The 16,119-nt window shown below is 44.9% G+C and overlaps 1 protein-coding gene across 1 annotated transcript in view; it reads right to left on the bottom strand.

Annotated features, from left to right (window-relative positions):
• Nucleotides 1-16,119, bottom strand: part of LOC126058050 (zinc finger protein 699-like) — a 546,539-nt gene that overhangs the window by 392,020 nt on the left and 138,400 nt on the right. The gene's annotated exons all lie outside the window — the stretch shown is intronic.

The following is a 16,119-nucleotide window of genomic DNA, read 5'->3' as shown; positions in this document are numbered from 1 at the left end:
GTTGGCAGGGTGTGTGGGGGCCATATTATCAGGGGTTCCTCAGTCTCTGTCAGATAGTAAGATTGGTCTTTTTTTGTGAGTTAGAATTTTGTTCTACATTTTTCACCCACTCTGTCCAGAACCCTCTATTGTGATCCTTCTCAGAGCAATCGGTGGTGATAGCCAGGAACCCTCTAGTTCTTCTGGTCTCAGGCTGGTAGAGGCTGTGGTTCATGTGGTCCTTTGGTCCTTTGGACTAATATTTTCCTTGTGTCTTTGGTTTTCTTCATTCTCCTTTGCTCAGAGCATGACGGGACCGGTAGATATGTTTTAGATACCACTTGAAAGCCAGTAAGACCCCAGACGCTACTCAGCAGAGTAGTACGTAGAACTTTTCTTTACCAACTATGTTATGCCAATTGACCTAGATGTCCCCCGAGACCATGGTCTGCAGCCCTCAGCCCAAGTAATTCAGTCCCTCAAGGTGTCTGGATGTGCCTAGGAAGGTTCTATAATTTTGCCTTGGTCGAGTTGTGCTGACTTCCCTAAATTGTGTGCTGTCTTTCCCTTCACCGAAGCTGATGCTTGTCTACTATCTAGTTAGTGAACTCCCCTCTCCCCCTCCCCTCCCTCACAACCATCAAAGATTGTTTTTTTTTTTTTTTTCCTGTGTGTAAACCTTTTCTTGAGTTTTTATGGTAGTGGTCTCATACAATATTTGCCCTTTTGTGATTGACGTGTTTTACTCAGCATAATGCCCTCCAGATTCACCTATGTTGTGAGATGTCGTGCAGATTCATCGTTGTTCTTTATCGTTGTGCACAGTGCCCTTTAGAAGCTACCTTCAAGGCTACACTGAAGGTTGCATGAGCGGAGCAGTGCAAGGGCAGAGAACTGGGTTTTGCCGGAAGTGGCTTGGTCCATTGTGTCCTAACTAGCAAATGGAGAGTGATGAGGGACGTGGCCAAGGCAGGGCAGGGCTGCTGGCAGGCTCCTCACTGTTCTGGGCTAGTGCCCCTCCCATATCTGGCTCCAAATGTTTCCTGCATTTCTGCCACTGGGATGTTTATTTTGGGAAGCAAACACTGATACTTGCTGCCACTGGCTTTTTCACTAAATGTGTGTCTCCTTGATACACATCCTTTGCCTAATTACTCTCCTTCATCTTCCCTCCAGTCTGCAATTGGGCAGCAAATTTGTTATGGAAATTGACATCATCTTCCCTCCAGTCTGAAATTGGGGAGCAAATTTGTTACCATGGAAATTCACACTGGGTCCAAGTCCCCTCTTTCCCAGATTATTGTTGTTGTTGGGTGCCATCGAGTGGACTCCTCCTCAGGTTGACCCTGTGTGACAGGGTAGAACTGTCCCATACATGGGGTTTTCATCGCCAGGTCTTTCTCCTGGGAGCCGCTGGGTGGGTTCAAAGTGCTGACCTTTTAGTTAGCAGCTGAGCGTTTAACCCCTGTGCCACCAGAGCTCCCTCTTCCCAGGTAGTATTCTTAAATGAACCTGGAGGCATTCAGCTTTGGGGACCTTTCCTGGCTGAGCCATGAGCTGCACTGGGCTGGGAGGTTTGTGTGATTCACAAAGGCATCCAGCCCTGAGTCCACCCCCCCTTGCAGTGCCCCCCTCCGACTTTCCCCAACAGGCTCCCTGGGCTCCCAGAAGTCTTGCTGTGCTGTGCCAGCTGGGACATCCTTTCCAAGGCCCCAACAACCTGGCTTTCTCACTCTCCACCCACTTGGCTCATATGAGTAAAGATACAATCATCCCAGGACACACGAATGAGACAGAGTTGGGTGGTGGGCTCTGGTTCAAAGCCCACAGTTCCCCAGAGCCTGGACTCGACCTCCACAAGTACCCCACCCCCTCCTCCACGGCCCAGGAAGACAGTTTTTGTTAATCATGCAGTGGTGTTTCTCAGGTTTTAAAGTCTCCCATGTCTGCATCCTGTCAAGCCTTTAAAAACGCCAGAGTTACTCAGCAGCCCTGGATCAGAACAATGCTAAACAAGCCTGAAGCGGCTGCGGACAGATTCCGCCCCCTCCCCTTCCCTTCCCCCACCTGCCCACCACCCCCTTCCCCAGGTTCTCTTTGGCTTCAGTCAGTGGTTTTCAATTCTGCCATGCACTAGACTCACTAGGGAGCTTTCAAAACATAATTCACTCCCAGGGATATCGACTCCATTGGTCCAGGACGAGGAGCCCTGGTGGCACAATGGTTAAGTGTCACCAAGTTGGTGGTTCGATCTCACCCAGCAGCTCTCAGGAGAAAGACCTGGCAATCTGGCACCTATGGGGCAGTTCTCTGTCACATGGAGTCACTATGAGTCAGACTAGACCCGAAAGTATCCAACAACAACAACAAACTAAACACACTGTACCATTTCCAGAAATGAAAAGTCAGTAGTGACTAGTGGGGCCTTCTAGGAGTCCTGGTGGCACAGTGGTTAAGTGCTCAGCTATTAACCAAAAGGTTGGCAGTTCAAACCCACCAGCCGCTCTACAGGAGAAAGATGTGGCAGTCTGCTTCTGTAAAGATTACAGCCTAGGAAAACCTATGGGGCAGTTCTACTCTGTCTTACAGAATCTCTGTGAGTAGCAATCTACATGACAGCAGTGGGTCTGGGTTTGGGGTTTGGTCTAGAATTTAAGCCACTGTGGACAACCACCACACTCTGTCCTTTCCAGATACTTTTCTGGAAATTTCTCCGTGTTAATGCCCTCAATCATCAACTACTCTTAGACTCCTCCAGCCACCTCTTCTCTTCCTCATCAGAAACTGTTGTTGTTAGCTGCCATTCAGCTGGCCTCCTATTCTCAGTGACCCATGCACGACGGAACAAAACGCTTCCCAGTCCCGTGCCATCCCCACGGTGGGTTGTTAATTGGACTGTTGTAACTTTTAGGCTTTCATTGCCTGATCAATGGAAATCAATCGCCAAGTCTTTCTTCTTGTCCATCTTAGTCTGGAAGCTCAGCTGAAACTTACTTGGCGTCACAGGAACACGCAAGCCTCCACTGACAGGAGGGTGGTAGCTGCATATAGGCGCACGAAAGGGGAGGATTCTACCACTGCACCACTCCACTCTCATCAGAAACTAGAACTTCTTAAATTAATATCTTTGAGAGAGGTTGCCCAGTCTCTGAACCCTGTACCCACGTTTGGTGGCTCCCCTCTCCCTCCCACCCCTATATGAGTTTTAGAGAGAGCCACAGCTTACGGCCCACACGGAAGCTGAAATGAAGATACTCACTTTCCCAGCTTCCTCTGAGTGAGGTGTGGTCAGGTGACCCAGGCTCCACCAATCAGGCCCACTCTCCCAGGCTTTGACTTGGGAGCCACTAAGGCAGAGAAGGAGGGACTCTAGGGATGTCTCTGGTGACACTGGGGGTGCATGTCCAGACTTCACGGCTGGTGGTGCGTGTCCAGACTCCGGGGCTGGTGGTGCGCATCCGATGCTTGGTAGCCTCAGAGAAGCATCCCCACTAGGCAGTTTCGCAGTGACTTTGGGTCTCGTTCCTGCCTGTAGAGCCTGAAGGCTGGTTCTCTCAGTGAATCTGTAAGCAACCACCCATTGATAAACTCATGTCCCATTTAAATCAGCCTGAATCTGTTTCTGGTGTTTGTGACTAAGGACCCTGATTGATTCAGAGAATCTCACGTGTCTTCACAGAGGATGTCACAAGCTCTTCTCAGAGGAAACACCACCTCCTTTGGAATGAGTTTTTCACCCTCCGAGCCCTTTGATTGAAGTCCAAATGTTACTGGAGAATGGCCTTGGCTCTTGTCTTCGGTGTAGGAAAGAATTCAAACACTGAGACAAACAGTGCCAAGTGAGCAGGGGTTTATTAGCAAGAGGGTTAGTAGTAAAAGTACACTTGACTAGGAGGCCTCAGGTGGGCTACTCAGGTAGAGAAAGAATCCGAGTGCCCCGATTGTTGTTTTCTTAGGGTTTTACACTCTTCTTGTCTCTTATCTCTCCCTGTTAACATTTAACAGCCAAGACAGGAATCCCCATAGAGACTATTTCCTTGGCTTAAGGTTTAATTATCAAGTTAGGGACCTTACCAAGTTAGGGACTTCTATAGGGACCATTTCCTTGGCTTCAGGTTTCACTATGTAGGGACCATCTTGTTGAGGAATGTCACCACTCCTGCCTCTTCCTCTTCCTGTGTGTAAGCTCTCCCTCCCCTCTTACACAAAGACCATGCTTAAAGCTTTCCATCCCCATTCTCTTATTTCCATTAAAGGTTCCTGGGTGGTGCAAACAGTTTGCACTTGGTTACGAATCTAAAGGTTGGCCGTTTAAACCAAATCAGAGGTGCCATGGAAGAGAGGCCTGGCAATCTGCTTCCCTTAAGATTACAGCCAAGAAAACCCTATGGAGCACAGTCCTACTCCATAACACATGGGGTTGCCATGAGTTGGAATCAACTTGATGGCAACAAGCTTGGTTTGGATTTTTTGGTATCTCCATACTGTATTCCAGTCCCATGAATAATACGGCCACTTAACGTTTGATTTTATCATTGACCCACAGCAGAACTCAGGTGAAGCCTCCCGCAGAGCAGCCTTTGCCTCTCATTCTCACGTTAAGTTGCCACTGGTATAACCTGTTGCCATCAAGTTGATTCCTACTCACAGCTACCCTGTAGGACAAAGTAGCGCTGCCCCATAGAGTTTCCAAGGAGTGCTTGGTGGATTCAAACTGCTGATCTGTTGGTTAACAGTCCTAGCTCTTAACCACTATGCCACCAGGGTTTCCACCACTGGTGTATATACATATATATTTTAATGATATTTTATTGTGTTTTCAGTGAAAGTTTACACAGCAGTTTTGGTTCCCATTCAGCGATTTCTGCACAAGTCGTTCAGTGGCATTGGTTACATTTTCACAATGAGTGAACATTCTCATTATTTCCCTTATGGTTCTTTTGTTTCCATTCATGATTTCCGTGCCCCTAAAATCTCATCTTTGCTTTAAAGCAGTTGTTGACTGTTTGGTTTCATACAGATGAATTTTTAAAGGAGCACAGTACTTATGGGTGATATTCATTATTGTGTGGCCCAATCCGTTATTTAGCTACAGGGTGACTTCAGTGGTTAGCTTCTGTTCAAGGATTGAACAATGTATCTCGGGGAGAAAGTCTTGGGGAGTTCCCCAGTGTCAACTGGTGTAGTAACTTTGTACTTTTTAAGAATTTGAGGTTCTGTTCTACATTTTTCTCCCATTCTGGCAGGATCCATCTATTGTGACCAGCCACTGACATGTAACTCAAGGTAACTGAATCATGAAACAGTAACCTAGTCTGCTTTGGTGGACTTTAAACGCTGGCTGCCCTACTATGCAAGCGAGGAGCCCTCATGGGGCTGTGAGTAAGCACTTGGCTGCTAACTGACAGGTCAGCAGTTCAAATCCAGCAGCTGCTCTGCAGGAGAAAAGACCTGTCGATCTGCTTCTGTAAAGACCACAGCTTTGGAAACCCTATGGGACAGTTCTACTCTGTCCTATAGGGTCACTATGAATCAGACTTGCCTCAAAGACAACAGGCATGGGTTTTTTGTTGTTCTTTTTTGGACTGAACAAACCTGTGGGGATAGGTCTCTCTTCTAAGACCCATGCCTATGAGAGTTCCTGAAACTATTTATCCCAACTACAAGAATAAGAAGAAAGGTGTCTGCCCACTCCATGTGGGTTCTATCAGGCGACACCCACCCAGGGTACAGTGAGGCTAGTGATGCATAAGGAACAGCCTGGGGTGGAGGTGGGGGAAGGAACTACTTCACAGTTGCATGGCAAAGTTCCTCCACCCCCCTGGTGAAAGTAGTAGTCATGAAAGGAATGGAATACCTTAGAAAGTACAGCTCTCCTGGGGAAGTGGGCTTTCGTGGTGGACAAGAGAAATTGGTGTACTTCTGCTTCCCCAAAGCACCTTATTAATTCCAGGGCAAGAGAGAATCACCAATTTGCGCCTCAGGAATCTAACATATTCTCAAGTATGCAACACACATGACGTTGAGCCCAGGAGTGCCTGGGAGGTGCAAACAGTTAATGAGCTCAATTGCTAACCTAAAGGTTGCAAGTTTGAGTCCGTCCAGAGGTGCCTTAGAAGAAAAGACCTGCCAATCTACTTCTGAAAAAGCCATTGAAAACCCTCTGGAGCACAGTTCTATCCGACGCACGTGGGGCTGCCGTGTGCCATGAGTCAACTCCATAGCAACTAGTTTTCTGAGCAAGCTAAACGGGAAACATTCTGTAAGTTCTCCCCTGAAGCCCCAGCCTGTTCCTTCCCGGTTTTCCTGAGGAAGTTTGGTGCTGTGTTGTCGTTGCTGAGAATATACACAGCAAAACACACACCAATCAACAATTTCTACTGTACAATTCAGTGGCATTGATGATAGCCTTTGAGTTACACAACCATTCTCATCCTCCTTTCCTGAGTTGATCCTGCTCCATTAACATAAACCACCCCCAACAGTTCCTGTGTCACCTTTGAGTGGCTGTTGTCAATTTGATCCCATATAGATAGGTCTGAAAAGAGCACAGTGCTCAAGGCAGACATTCGTTACTAGTTAAGCTGAACTATTGTTGGGTTGTAAGAAGACTTCAGGGGATATTTTTGGTTTAAGGCTTAAAGAGCCTCCATCTCTCCAGAAAGTCTGCAGTCCATAAGAATTTTAAATTCTGCTCTGCATTTTCCCCTTTTTGATCAGGATTCTTCTATGGCAGCCACACACCATCCAGTTACTGAGGCAGAAATGATGGTGTCCCCCAGTGGAGACTAGGTTATAAAACGCCTTGGCTTCCTCCTCACTCATTCTCCCTCAAATAATTTTCTCTGGGCAAAGCCAGCAGCAGAGTTATGAAGACGACGCTCAGGCAGCCCTGTAGAGAGTTGCCATGAGTCGGAGCTGACTTGAGGTGACTCAAGGGCACCCAACCACATAACAACAATGTTGTATGATTCCAACCAAAAATCAAAAAACCCCACAGCCGTTGAGTCAATTCCAACTCATAGCGACCCTACGTATGGTTCCATTTACATAAAATTCTAGAAACTACAAACTAATCTATAGCGGCAGTAAGTAGGGCCAGGAATGGGGGAAGAGCTGGCCTGCAAAAGAGTGAAAGAAATCTTTTGGGAGTGATTGTGACAGTAGTTTGACAGCGTATACAACTGTCAAGACCCATCAAATTGTATACTTGACATAGATGCCGTATATTGTACATAAATAGTCCCTACTAATACCCACATCTCTGAAGTTCAGTTGTGGTGACCTAATGCTGTAGTTTTTGCAATGTATCTGGAACAGAGCTTGTCACATAGAGGGACTCTTGACAAGCAAATGGTCTTGCAGTCCCCTGAGTCATTTAGTAATACAGAAGGCAAGAACTGTTGCTCTTGCTGGGTGCTGTCGAGTCGTTTTTTACTCATAGCGAGCCCACGTGACAGAGCAGAGTGTTCCTTTTTCCAAATGTTCAGTGATATGTGGATTAATTACCCATTCATTTCAAACGGTGTCATACTAAAAATAAGGACTTCGCTATACTTCTTAAAGATCTAATCCAAATTACACAGCTGCAAAGTCAGAAAACACAGCCCCATTGGCTTGTTATTCTTGTTGTTAACTGCCCCTGACTCCCAGCAGCCCGGTGCACAACAGAACAAAACACTGCCCCGTCCTGCGCCATCCTCGTGGTCAGTTGTTGTAATGGATTGAATTGTGTCCCCCCACTAAATATGTTTGTAAATCCTAACCCCTATACCTGTGGTTATAATCTCATTTGGGATGGGTTCTTTTTTATGTTAATGAGACAGTATTTGTGTGGGGTGAGTTTTAAGTCAATCTCTTTTGAGATATAAAAGAGATTAAGCAAGCAAGAGAGAGGATTGTTATAGGGCAAGTGCAATGCCAAGCCATATGAAGATCACCCAGGAGCAGAAGCTCAGAAGAGATAAGGACCTTCCTCCAGAGACAAAAAGCCTTCCCCTAGAGCTGGTGCACTGATTTTGGACTTGTAGCCTCCTAAACTGTGAGAAAATAAATTTCTGCTTGTTAAAGACACCCATTTGTGTTATTTCTGTTATAGCAGCACTAGATTACTAAGACAGTTGTGGATCAGACCACTGTGATCCACAGGGTTTTCACTGGCTGATTTTCAGAAGTAGATCACCAGGCCTTTCTTCCTAGTCTCTCTTAGTCTGGAAGCTCTGCTGAAACCTGTTCAGCATCATGTCAACACACAAACTTCCACTGACAGACGGGTGGTGGCTGCGTGTGATATGCACTGGCGGAAATCAAACCCAGGTCTCCTGCATAGAAAACAAACAAATTTGTTGTCGTTGAGTCAATTCCAACTCATAGCAACCCTATAAGACAGAGTAGAACTGCCCCATAGGGTTTTCAAGGAGCAGCTGTTGGATTTGAACTCTTGACCTTCTGATTAGCAGCTGTAGTTCTTAACCACTGCACCACCAAGGCTCCAGTCTCCCACATAGAAGGGGAGGAGTCTACCACTGAACCACCTGTTGGCTTATCACGGTGTCATTAAAGTCATAGGATGATAGGGATCAGCTCCAGAGGGGTTTTTTCATTTGAGCTCGTCGAGACAGGGTAACTGGCTCACTACTACAGTTGCAGCCCAGGGCCTCACACCCAGAGTGAGAAGGCAGGCTGAAAGGAAATTAATTATTCTCATGACTTCCTATTTGACTTTGTATTTTTTAAATACAAATTATTTTTGACCCTGACTAGGGGCTGGCTAAAGACCCCTAGTGGCGCAGTGATTAAGTGCTCAGCTGCTAATCAAAAGGTTGCCAGTTTGAACGCACTCAGCAGCCCCTCAGAGAAAGACCTGGCTATCTGCACCCATAAGTATTACAGCCAAGAAAACCCTATGGGGCAGTTCTACTCTATCGCATAGGGTGGCTATGAGTCGGAATCAACTCAACAGCACCCAACAGCAAAGCTAAGGTAAGGAGTCCTGGTGGCGCAGGGGTTAAGTGCTCAGCTGCTACCTGAAAGTTTGATGGTTCAAACCCACCAGCCACTCTGCTGGAGAAAGATGTGGCAGTCTGCTTCTGGAAAGATTACAGCCTTGGAAACCCTATTCAGCAGTTCTACTCTGTCCTTTAGGGTCTCTATGAGTCAGAATTGACTCAATGGCAATGGTTTGCATTTTTTGTTTGTTTGTTTTTGTAGAGACTGGCTGTGTGGTTTATGGAAAGTAGGCATCTCCTAAAACAAAGTCAGACTTGCCTCTTAGAATCTTTGGAATGCTTCTTTAAATTTTAAATTCAATAGTTAGCATATCTCTGGACATCTGCTCATAACATTTCAATTTCCTTGAAAAGGAGGAAATTTCATTTCTAAAAAATGTCAGAAAAATCAATGGGGCTCTCTGAACCAAGTGTCTCCTTGAGGCCTGCCACTGAGGACAGGATTCCTAAGTGAGTGTCATTGGAAGCTTTTGAAAACAGGCAGCTAATTAACATATAGATGAAGAAAATTTTAAATTATGCATTGACATCAAGGAAAGTACACTCTGGATATTAAACTGATGGAGCTCCTGGTGTGGTCAAACATGGGCTGATTAGGAAAGTATTTTGAGAAGCCAGTGTAAACCCCTGACAGCATCCCTGGTCTGAGCAGCTAACAAGGGTACGTAACACTATGACTCATAAAGAAAGGAAACGATGCTCAGCCACAAAGAGAAATGAATATGCTGAGTGAAATAAGTCAATCACAAAAGGACAAATATTATAAGAAGTCAAGGAAAGTTTACACACAGAAAGAAACATTCTTTGATGGTTACCAGGGATGGAAGGAGGAGGGAGGGAAAATCACTAACTAGATGCTAGACACTTATTAACTCTGGTGAAGGGAAAGACAGTACGCAATACAGGGAAGTAAGTACAAAGTGACCAAGGCAAAGGAAGACACTGAGAGGCATGCAAGCGTAATAGATGACAATGATAAATACTATTACACACACAATCCTGCAATAACAGTAATAACAAGCAATAATTTACAAGTGGATACAAGGGCAGATATGTAAACTGAACGGGTGTGGGATGGTGCATGTGACTACACCCATGAGGATATATAGATCTGGCAGTAGACATTTCTGCATACATATTTTTATATACTGCAAATAAACTGCAAATATATCCATCTGTATAATAGAGCACACAAGGGACACAGTCACAAAAACTTCTTAGCCATTACAAACACTTTGTGATACTGAAGCACCACCCTTGAAGACCTGCAACCATAGTCTTGAGGGACATCTTGGTCAATTGGTGTAACACAGTCCATAAAGACAATGTTCTACAACCTACTTTCGTGAGTAGGGACTGGGGTCTTTCTTAAAAGCTTACAAGAGGCCATCTAAGATACAACTACTGGTCTCTTTCCATCTGGACCAAAGAAAAATGAAGAAAATCAAAGACTCAAGGAAACAATTAGTCCAAAGGACTAACAGACCACATGAACCACAGCCTCCATGAGCCTGAGACCAGAAGAACTAGATGGTGCCCAACAACCACTACTGACCACTCTAACCAGGATCCCAATAGAAGGTCCTGGACAGAGTGGGAGAAAAATGTAGAACAAAATTCATAAAAAAGACCAGATTTACTGGTCTGATAGAGACTGCTGGAACCCCCTAGACTATGCCCTTAGACACCCTTCAAACCTGGGACTGAACCCACTTCCAAAGATCACATCTCATCAAACAATAGACAGGCCTATACAGTGAACAATAACACCCATGAGGAATGTGCTTCTCAGAGCAATCAACCATAGGAGACCAAAAGGGCGGTATTTGCCAAATAGCAAAGTTCAGAAGGCAGGAAGGAGTTGGGCAAATGGAAACAGGGAACCCAGGGAGGAAGAGAGGAGTGTCTTAGTCATCTAGTGCTGCCATAACAGAAATACAAGTGGATGGCTTTAACATAGAGAAATTTATTTTCTCACAGTCTGGTACATTACACGTCCAAATTCTAGGTGTCGGCTCCAGTGGAAGGCTTTCTGTCTCTGTTGGCTTTGGAATAAGGTCATTATTCTTACTCTTCCCCTGGTCGAGCTTCTCAGGTGCAGTGATCTCGTGTCCAAAGGACATGTTCTGCTCCTGGTGCTGCTTTCTTGGTGGTTTGAGGTCCCCAACTCTCTGCCTGCTTCCTTTTCCTTTTATCTTTTGAGAGATAAAAGGTGGTGGAGGCCACACCCCAGGGAAAATCCCTTTACATTGGATCAGGGATGTGGCCTGAGCAAGGGTGTTACATCCCACCCTAATCCTTTTAACCACAGGCAGAGATTATGATTTGTAACACTCAGGAAAATCACAAAATAGAGGACGACCACACATGGCTTAACCAAGTTGACACATATTTTGGGGGGACACAATTCAGTCCATTACAGGGAGAGTGCTGACACCCTGAGGGGATTACAACCAATGTCACAAAACAAGCTGTGTCTAAATTGTTGAAACCAAAACCAAACCCATTGCCATCAAGTTGATTCCAACTCATAGCAACCATATAGGACAGAGTAGAATGGCCCTATAGGGTTTCCAAGGAGCACCTGGTGGATTCAAACTGCCAACCTTTTGGTTAGCAGCTGTAGGTCTTAACCACTACACTACCAGGGTTTCCAGATTGTTGAATGGAAATCTAATTTGCTCTGTAAACTTTCACTTAAACCACAATTTAAAAAAAAGTTGCCATTGAGTAGATTCTGACTCATAGCGACCCTATAGGACAGAGTAGAACTGCCCCATTGAGTTTCCAAGGAGTGCCTGGTGGATTTGAACTGCAGACCTCTTGGTTAGTAGCTGTAGCACTTAACCACTACGCCACCAGGGTTTCCTAAACCACAATAAAACGTTCAAAAAAAACAGAAGGCGAAATCAAGTCCTGACATATGCTATGACATGGATGAACCTTGAAAACATGATGCTGAGCAAAGTAAGTCAGTCACAAAAGGACAAATACTGTATGATACCATTTATATAAAATACCTAGAGTAGGCAAGTGTATTGAGACGGAGTTTATTTGTGGTTACCAGGGGAGGGCTGGAGGGAAGGGAAAAGGGGATTCACTGCTTAGGGGGCACTGAGCTTCTGTTAAGGGTGACAGGAAACTTTGGAAATGGATAATGTTGATGGATGAACAACATGATAAAGATAACTAATGTCACTGAACTATACATATGAAGAATGTTGAAATAGAAAATGTTTTGTTACATATATATTCAACACAATGGAAGAAAGAGGAAAGAAAAGAAAAAAAAGGGAAGTGGAGGGGAGGAGAGGAGAAGGAGGGAGTAAGAGAGGGAAAGACAGAGAAAGACAGGGAGGGAGGAAGGAAGGAAGCAAGGGAGGGAGGGAGGGAGGGAGGGAGGGAAAGAAGAAAAGAAAAGAAAAAAGCAAAGGGAAAGGAAGGGAGGAGGGAAGGAGAAAGGAAGTGAGATGAAAGAAGTCAGTAGGTAGCCCAGTCATCTTTATGTAAACTCTGACACCTAAAACAGCACCAATTAGAGAACAGGACTGTGGCTTTTAATTGTGAAATTGCCATGGCAGAGATAAATGCAATAATCAATTGCCAGGAAAATTGATCTTTGAAATGCAGGTAGCCTGCGCCTTTCCTAAAGGGCAGCCTGTGAAAACAGTGGCCAGTGAGAGAGGGGGTCTTTGCTAAGCACTGGACCCATGGTATTATGCATAAACATAACTAAGACATGGTTTTCCTTGCCCTCAAGGAGCTTAAGATTCAGTGGAGCATGAACAAGCAAGAAAAAGAAAATGATTCCACCCTGTGTTATTCAGTGGTGACAAAAAGATGGTGCAAAAGAAATGTTGCCATGGGATGTGCCTGTGTGGCCTGGAGAAATGGGCTGTGCTCTTCCCAGTCCTCACCCCTCGGTCTCTGAGTTGGCTTGCGAGTACCTTCCTCACCTCTTAGAAATTCTTGAAGTCTTCAGGTATGCACTTGCCCCCATCCTAAGAATAATTTCCTTGACCCTTTGTCCTTCTGGAAAGATTCCAATCTCCCTTATCACTCACCCACACTTCTAAAGCAATCTGAACTAGCTTCATTTATCCATTCCACCAACATGCATTGTTAGCCTTTGGTATTCCAGAACCCTTGCTAGGCACTGGGGATCCAGTGAAGAATCACTGCTGTCTTAGGCTGGGTTCTCTAGAGAAGCAAAACCAGGAAGGCATACAAATATCTATATAAACAGATTTATATCAAAGAAATAGTTCACACAATTGTAGAAGCTGGAAAGTCCCAAATTCATAGGTCAGGCTGGAGTCTTCTCCTCATTCACATAGCCACAGGGACTGGTGAACCCAAGATCAGCAGGTCAGGCTACAGGGCTCTTGCTCACAGGCTGCAAAGACAGACAAATCCCAAAATCAACAGGCATACCATAGATGAACTGCTAGCTCAAGTTCCAAGAGCCAGAGGTCAGATGAACAGGAGCCAGCTGCAGGATCCACAGGGAGCAAAAGCCCATGCGCCTTGCCAGAAAGTCCACTTATTTTTGATGCAAGCCACACTCCAAAGGAAATTCCCTTTCAACTGATTGGCTACTCACAGTGGATCCCATCATGAAGGTGATCACATTATATCAAATCCCGTCATGGAAGTGATCACATCATCATATGACTGCCAAACTACATCATAATTGCCAAAACACTGAGATCATGGCCAGCCAAGTTGACACACAACCTTAACCATCACAATTGCTTAGTCTACTGGGAGGAGGAAGGGAGACGGAGTCAAGTCCAGTCCCATGAGGTTAGGGCTAAAGAGAGGTGCAGAGTGTGCTTTGGAAACCCAGAAGAGCAGCTTGGAGAAGTCCTTACCCAGCCTTGGTGGATCAGGAAGCTTTCTGAAGGAAGTGATTCTCATGCCAAGTCCTCTAAGATTGGGAGGAAGTAGTCAGGGTGAAGAATTGGGGAGCCTCTCGAGGCAGAGGCAGCAGCAGACACGTTGAGAAGTAGAGTCTGCTACAGATTGAATGGTGTCCCCCCAAAATATGTGTTGTAATCCTAACCCCTGTACTTGGTGGTGCAATGGCTAAGTGCTCAGCTGCAATCTGAAGAGCTGGTGGTTCAAACTCACCCAGCGTCTCCACGGGAGAAAGACCTGACGATTGACTCCTGTAAAGATATAGTCTAGGCAAGCCTAGGGAACAGTTCTACCCTTCCCTATAGGGTCACTACGAGTTAGAATCAACTCAACGGAAACGGGTTTTTTGGTTTGAAACTGTTACAGAATCCTGTAGTAGGTCCTAGAGCTAAGAATTGTGAATATTGGCTTCCTTTGCCTGTAAACCTTCATAAGGGAAGTTTCCAACCCATATGTCTGCAACAAGGAGCATTGGCGGCTCATTGGATAAACACTCGCCTGTTAACTGAAACGTTGGCAGTTTAAGCCCAGCCAGAGGCTCCATGGGAGAAAGATCTGACAACCTGATTCCCTAAAGATTACAGCAAAGAAAACCCTATGGGGAAGTTCTACTCTGTCATTTGGGTTCACTAAGAGTTGGAATCGACTCCATGGCACACAACAATAATAACATACCTGTGGAACTAATCCTGTTTGGAAGTAAGGTTTTCTTTGTTATACTGTTACATTTATATTATTAAAATATTATATTATTAGTTGTACCCAAGTAGGGTGGCTTCTCTACCTAATCACATCTGAGTTATAAAAAGAGCAGATTAGACACAGAGATACACACCCGGGGGAGACAGATGCCACGTGAAGATCGTCTACAAGCCAAGGAAACCAAGAAGTGCCCAGAACTACTGAAAAGGAAGGAGTCAACACAGCCAAGACCCTGATTTGGACTTTCAGCCTCCAGAACTGTGAGAAAATAAATTTCTGTTCTTTAAAGCCACCCACTTGTGGTATTTCTGTTATAGCAGCACTAGGAGACTAAGAATTCTACACATCTCTGACATGATATCATCATCATCCCAATGAATAACCATGTGCCCATTATTCACGTTTCATATTTTTATAATCAAGTTTGTGTGTGGAGGGGGAAGGTCTTCATTCAGGAAATACTTATGGAACATAGCATGTAGCGCTTACTGTGCTAGGTGCAAAATGCAAAGGGAGATATTTTTCTGTCATGATCAGTGAACAGAAACATGCCCAAGTCGGTAAATGTAAATATTTTGAATGATTTTAAATGAGTGAAGGGAATTTGGAAAAATGGAATGAGATGAGAAGATTAGAGGTAAGAAGAGTTATTACTGGAAAGAAAGTGGGAGGATTTTCTAGGTGGCACAGCTGGTGTGAAGACAGACATTGAAGTAAGACGAGGAGGACACAGGAACAAAAAGGATGAAAAAGGCAGGGAAGTGAGTATAATGATAAGAGAGTTCTTTGTGTGATCAGAATGAGATGCAGAGAAGTAGCAGATGGTTTCAAGGATAGTGTAGAAACAAAATGTAAGAAAGCCTCAAGTTTCCCAAATTCAATGAAGTAGCCAGAAACTTGCATCAGCACTTCTTAGCCACGTTATTCCATACACTGAATTAAAACCTACCTCACACTGAAGGCATAAATCTTGAGACCAACCAGCATCTAGGCTGCTATAACATTGCCTAAGGTTTCTGTAAGGTAAGATAAAATAGCATGCCCATCAGAGTTAGAAAACCAAAAGGGAAGAACATACTCAACATTGCTCAAGCTGAAAGAACTGAAGAAAAAACTTCAAGCCTCGAGTTGCAATACTGAAGGATTTTATGGGCAAAAAATTGAACAACACAGGAAGCATCACAAGGAAATGGAATGGAGGTGGGGCAAGATGGTAAAGTGCATGGATGCTCCCATTTACTCCCCCAACAACTAATTCACTGAACAATGAATAAGAACAAGCACAGACTGGAACTCAGAACTCCAGGAAGCAGCTTAGGTATTGGAGAGTTGGGTGAGTCCAGAAGTGGGAGAAAGGAGGACCAGGGTCTGCAAAGAAGCCAGGTGATCCTACCCACTAACATAGGGAGTGGAGTGCTCACTCACTGTAGCTATTTTGAAATGGGGCTGGGTAACACCAAAACAGGGAACAAAAAAGTACTAATCTGAGGAAGCTGTAGCCTGATTTCTT

This window comes from Elephas maximus, chromosome 14, assembly GCF_024166365.1.
Source record: "Elephas maximus indicus isolate mEleMax1 chromosome 14, mEleMax1 primary haplotype, whole genome shotgun sequence".
In the NCBI taxonomy this organism is placed as follows: domain Eukaryota; kingdom Metazoa; phylum Chordata; class Mammalia; order Proboscidea; family Elephantidae; genus Elephas; species Elephas maximus.
This window is presented reverse-complemented; position numbering and strand designations above follow the sequence as displayed.